Consider the following 5,838-nt stretch of genomic DNA (forward strand, 5'->3'; position numbering starts at 1 on the left):
ACTTCCCACAGGGCAGGGAACACTGATTGCTCTTTGGGCTGACGAGGGAGGGGGACTTAGTTGGGGGAGGGGGAGGGAAAGGGGAGGCGGCGGTGGGGAAGAGACAGAAATCTTTAATAAATAAATAAATAAATAAATAAATAAAAATCTTCTACTTATTCTATGACTAGCATCCAACTGTTTTGTAGAGTTATTTTTGTTTTTAATTATATGTGCGTGTGTGTGTGTGTGTGTGTGTGTGTGTGTGTATGTGTGGGGGGGCATGTACATATGCATGCAGGTGCCCACAGAAAGCAGAGGTACCAGATCCCCCGAAGCTGGAGTTACAGCAGCTGTGAGATGCTCAGTGTTGGTGGTACTTGGGGCCTCTGCAAGGGCAGGGCATGCTCTTAACCACAATGCATCTCTCTGGCCTCAGCGTAAAGCTTTAAAACTGAGTCAGGAGGCTAGGGCAGAAAAATGCTAATCTTGAGATCCAGCCTGGCTTATCAGAAAGACGATGTCCCACAAAAGTCAAAAGTAAATAAAACAGGCATGGCAGCTCATGTCTCTAATCCCAGTATCCAGAAGTTCCAGACTAACCGGGACTAAAGCAACCAAGGAGAGCACCTGGCATCAACCTTGGGCATCCACATGCATCCACTCACACACATGTGCACCCCTACATGCAAACATGCGTACACACGGGCACACACAGCCCTCACATATGCAGTAATAATGAAATAAAACGAATGCAACTGGGAACAGCAGCACTCACTTGTTAGCACATGCGGGGCTAAAGCAGAAGGATCAGGCAAACTCGAAGCCAGCCTGACCTACAAAGGCTACTCTGGCAAAACCTTGTCTCAAAATAAATAAATAAATATAATTACAGCTCCTAGTAACCACATCAACTGTGTAGAGTTTAAACAATACAAGCACTGTTGGCGTGTGCTGGGGAGCCGAAGGGCAGTGTGGGTCTAGTTGCAGCCGTTAGGAAAGCTCATCCCCTGCGTCTGCACGGATTACTCCCTACCTTCCTCTTGGACGCATGACTGTTAAGCGCCTTAGAGTTGATTTGTTGATTTCAACGTCCTTTTCCGTGCACTCGGGTTTGACTAGGGTAACATGGGGTTTGCTTTTCTAATGTATAAGCCAAGATGGGCCTCCAACCCTCAATCAGCTTGCCTCAGAAGCTGAAGTTAGTCTTCTTTGTGTTAAACTTAGCTCAGTTTTCTAACTCTGAAGAAGTTCAACAGGAAGAGAATTCTGGAAGGATGGAAGGTAGATATTATAAACTGCCCTCCAGACTGAGAAGATAGGATGGAACCATGTGGGACCCTGAGGTCATATCTTGCCTAAAGGGAGAATATCCACAATTCATCCACTTCATGGGGACTCTGTCCCAGGGTACCGGGACAAGCTAATTCATTTCATGAGGTATCAATAATCTAAGTGGCTATTTAAGCTGCCTTGATTTTTTTTTTAATGTTGGAAGTAAATTCAAATTGTAACAACTGTACAGTGTAAACAAAAGGCACCCACAGCTGTGGTGTGTCCGCAGACTGCCAGTTTTCCCAAGAAGTGTTAAAGCAGCTGAACCAGAGACAAAAAATGTGCCTCGCTGGAGTCCTTTCCCTTTCCTGAAATGTGCTGTTTCGGAAAAATCCAAATACGCTGACATCATATTTATAATTACGAGATTTAATGAGAAAAGCAGCATCAGTGAGTAGGTAGTTGGGAGGGGACTGACCCTTTGACTCAAGGCCAAGGATACTGTCACCTAACTGGAGTACAACAGATTTATTTAGCCACAGGCGGACCACATTGTCTTTCCCGGGATAGTTAAGTCAGCCTTCCTTGCTTCCAAAGGGAGGAAATACTTCCTCCACTCAGGGCAGTTGCGGTCAGTTCTCCCGGACAAACCGTTAAACCTGAAGGATTTTGAGCCCAGAAGACGACAGGGCTACCCGATTCCAGCCTCCCCGGCCTGTCCCTGACTCCAACACCCGCACCTTTCAGAGGTAAGCCTTTGTTTGCTCAGCCCCCCACCCCTGCCCACCCTCACGCCAAAGCTTCACCCTCCCTCCCTACCACTCCCAGGCAAGTGAGTCAGACAGACAGTAGGTAAGAAAATCAATTTAAATCCTTTTATCTAGATCTCATTTGAATTGGCATTTGGCTTATTGTGAAGGCTTATTTAAATTAGAGGGAAAATAGAAGCCGCTCCCCACATTTCCGCGGGGAATTAAAGCCTTGTGTATCTTAGAGAAAAAGATGTAGAGGCTCCCTTCTAGCACCCACTACCCCCATCCTCCAGGCTCAGTTCCTCTAGAAAATAATAAAAATTTAAAGCAAGAATTTAGACAAGGCTTTGTCCTAGGTGGCCTTTAAGAATTCTTGGTTTAAGTGGAATAAAAATGCCCGTGTGGCAGGGCAGCTAGGTTTCTAGAAGCAAACCCCTGGGGCCACTGGATCTGTGCCTGTGACTCCATTCCCATCCTTGGAGAGCTCTGCCAGCAGCCAACCTCACTGGGCAATCAGATAAAGACCCCAGACCTCATCCCTGGCCCTGCTACCGAGGATCAGCAGGCCCAAGATGGGTCCTTATTTGTGAGGTAGTTAGCACCCTAGATAACAGGCAAGGATTGGAATTGAGATGTGAGTTCCTCATTCACAATCAACTTCTTCAGTGCCTATCCTGGACTTTTTTTTGTTTTGTTTCAATGTTGTTGTTTTTGCAAGCAACAACAGGAAGATTAGGTTTGAGCATTAACCAAAATTAACTTACTTTCTACAAAAAGCCTGTTTCTGAAACTATTATCAGAATACTTAGGTGATTAGAACAAGTATGCCATTTTAACATCAGGTAAGAAGAGGAAGAGCAGGCCAGGCGGTGGTGGCACACGCCTTTAATCCCAGCATTCGGGAGGCAGAGGCAGGCGGATCTCTGTGAGTTCAAGACCAGCCTGGTCTACAAGAGCTAGTTCCAGGACAGGCTCCAAAGCTACAGAGAAACCGTGTCTTGAAAAACAAAAAAAAAAAAAAAAAAAAAAAAAAAAAAAAGAAAGAAAGAAAGGGAAGAACAATGATATCCTTGATTATAAAAAAAAAGATGGCAAACCAAGTTATTCACTCCAATGAGGGGAGTGGCCCCTTAAGATCACTGAATTCGATTACTACAGAGACACGTCTTAAAAAATATAATATAATCCAACTATCTAAAAGTATATCTAATTATCTGAAAGTAAACTTTCAAACATCAATGGAAAAAAGTTATTTTATGGTGCGGCAGGTTCTCATGACGAAATTAAATGAGATAGAGACACTTTGTTGTCCCTGAATCCAGCTGTCCCTAAAGGAATGCAGGGATACACATACTCCCTCAAGAAGTTCCTCTAACATAGCTCCATTAGAAGTTTGAAAAGTTGTGGAACTCTCCTGAAGCCCATCTGTCTGGGAGGAATCATTACCCCTTCCCCCCACCTCATCAGTCCTATAAACATCTCTTTCAGTTCAGGAAGTCTCTTAAAGAATGGTTTGGAACCAGGGGGTTTGGGAACCATCCCCAAGCCCCGCCACTGTCAAAGCGGCTCCCTTTCCATTACAAACATCTATTCATTTGTTCGGTACGTCTTGAGGAGGTTACATGTGGAGGTCAGAGCGCAGCTCCATGGAGTCAGTCAGTTCTGTCCTTCTGAACCTGGTTCAGTGGCTCAAACTCAGGCCTTTAGCTTGGGGGGGGGGGGCAAGGGCCCTTAGCCCCTTGTTGAGCTATCATTTCAATGGCACCAGACAAGCTCTCCTCACAAATTCCCAGGATACTGATTTACCAATCTAACCAGTGTCCCAAGAGCATGGAGGACGCGCACACGGAGAGATTATTGCTCAAGGGTTAAAGGTCTCCAGGACGGTAAAGCAGGCCCAGGTTCATATACTTTTGCCGAACTCATCAACTGCAAGTCAGGTCTTCTGAGGTGGTGGGGTAAGGAGGCTCCTCAAAGCAGGACAGAATGGCACATGTTGTAGCTCCACCCACTTGAGAGACCATTGCAGGACAATCACGTGAGGCCAGCCCAGAGGACACACGAGACATGTAACATATGCCAAACATACAGCAAACTGTAGCGCTTACTAAAGATAGATTATTTTTGTTATTTTTTTTTAATCACGGCCGTTTGATTTTGCTGCATCTCAGACTAATTTAAAAGCTAAACAAGCACATCTCAATCCTTTTGTTTTAGCTGGTACCTAATGCATAAAGATAAGACACATATTCCTAGGTTTCGCTGTACACTGTGTTTAAATTATGCTTGACACACAGTATAACCCTTAATCAGTGTCTTTTCTCTTGTCAAATTTTCCAGTCTTTGCTACTGGATGCTTCCTGCTCTATCACAAAACAAAATCTATGTTAAGTAACTGAAACTTACTGAAGTTCTCCTCAAGAGTGCCTTTTATAGATGAAAATTGAGCTTTTGTGAGACTGCAGGACACAGGCAAGGGAAGACACACTGAGTAGCCTGCAGCACTAACAATTATCTCCTCAGCAACCACACGAATCCTTCAGGACTGAAGAGAAGTAAGACGCCAAGAGCCTAGCGCGTGCTTATCAGCGCCTGCTTATCCTTGGACAATCAGGAGACTCGCTGAGGGAAGGCAGAGAGCACTGGGCCTGTGGGCCCCAGAGGCCTCTAGGATCTAGGACAAAGGGACACAAAGGCTCTGTGAGGAGCCTCCACTCACCACGTAACTCCCACCATGAAACTGACATCCTGTGCTTTTCTTAGGTTTGGTTCTAAACAACAAATACAAAATCAAGCACTTCTAACTTTTTGTGTCTTTGGTTTTTGTTTTGTGTTGAGCTATGTTCTCATTACGTAGTCACGAATGGCCTGGAACATGGTTTGTAGACCAGGTTCGCCTTGAATTCATATATTGAATTCATACCTGTCTCTGCCTGACTGCCACGTCCTGCTCCATGACCAGTTTTTGGTTTTTTTAAGACAGGGTTTCTCTTTGTAGCTCTGACTGCCCTGGAACTCGCTCTGTAGAGCAGGCTGGCCTGGAACTCACAGACCTCTGCCTGCCTCTTGTCTCCCTGAGTGCTAGAATTAAAGGTGTGACTCATCACCTCCTGGCTCTCTGTGACCATTTTTACAGCTGACTTTTTATCAAATATCATACAGTCATGCTCATGGAGCATGCAAAAGCCAAGGCAGCTCTTCAAAGGCAAGCAAACGGCATCTAAGCTTGCTTACCTTCAATCTCCATGCTGCTCCTCCCTTAAACTTCCGAACCGAGGCCTGCCTCACACACAAATACACCTATCTGACCAGGACCCAGGCCTGCCTCACACACAAATACACCTATCTGACCAGGACCCAGGCCTGCCTCACACACAAATACACCTATCTGACCAGGGCCACAGACAGCCAGTGATGAGAGTTTAAAACCAACTTTTTGATTTCCTTGGAGGGAATGAAGTTCTCTCACCCCACCTGTAAAAGAAAATGTAAAATCCACCAATAGGATTCCATCTCCTTCACTAACAGAACACACTGGCACCCAGTCCGGTGAGATTGGCTGGAGGGTAGAGACATTTGTCACCACGCCCCGACAACCTGAGTTCAACCCCAGGGTCCAGACGGCAGGAAGAGAAACTGACATCTGTAAATTGTCCCCTGACCTAGACACACTCACCAAGTAAAAGTAATTTTAAAAAAAATCTCTCCTAATCAAGCTTATAGGTTCTTTTGTATTGAACAACCCCCCTTTGACATTTTCTGACTCTCATTCCATAGCTGTCACTACAATTTGACCTTTCGAAAGCAAAAAAAAAAAAAAAAAAAAAAAAAA

At 45.1% G+C, this 5,838-nt stretch overlaps 1 protein-coding gene across 1 annotated transcript in view; it reads left to right on the forward strand.

Moving 5' to 3' along the window:
* Positions 1-1,857: 1,857 nt before the first annotated feature.
* Cmklr2 (chemerin chemokine-like receptor 2) overlaps positions 1,858-5,838 on the forward strand; it is a 64,020-nt gene continuing 60,039 nt past the window's right edge. Inside the window, exon 1 of the mRNA XM_050154357.1 lies at positions 1,858-2,003. The gene's annotated coding sequence lies outside the window, so the exon portion shown is untranslated. The remainder of the gene's footprint in view (positions 2,004-5,838) is intronic.

The sequence above is a fragment of the Alexandromys fortis genome, unplaced genomic scaffold (assembly GCF_014885135.2).
Source record: "Alexandromys fortis isolate MF-2015 unplaced genomic scaffold, M_Fortis_MF-2015_v1.1 scaffold_40, whole genome shotgun sequence".
Taxonomy (NCBI): domain Eukaryota; kingdom Metazoa; phylum Chordata; class Mammalia; order Rodentia; family Cricetidae; genus Alexandromys; species Alexandromys fortis.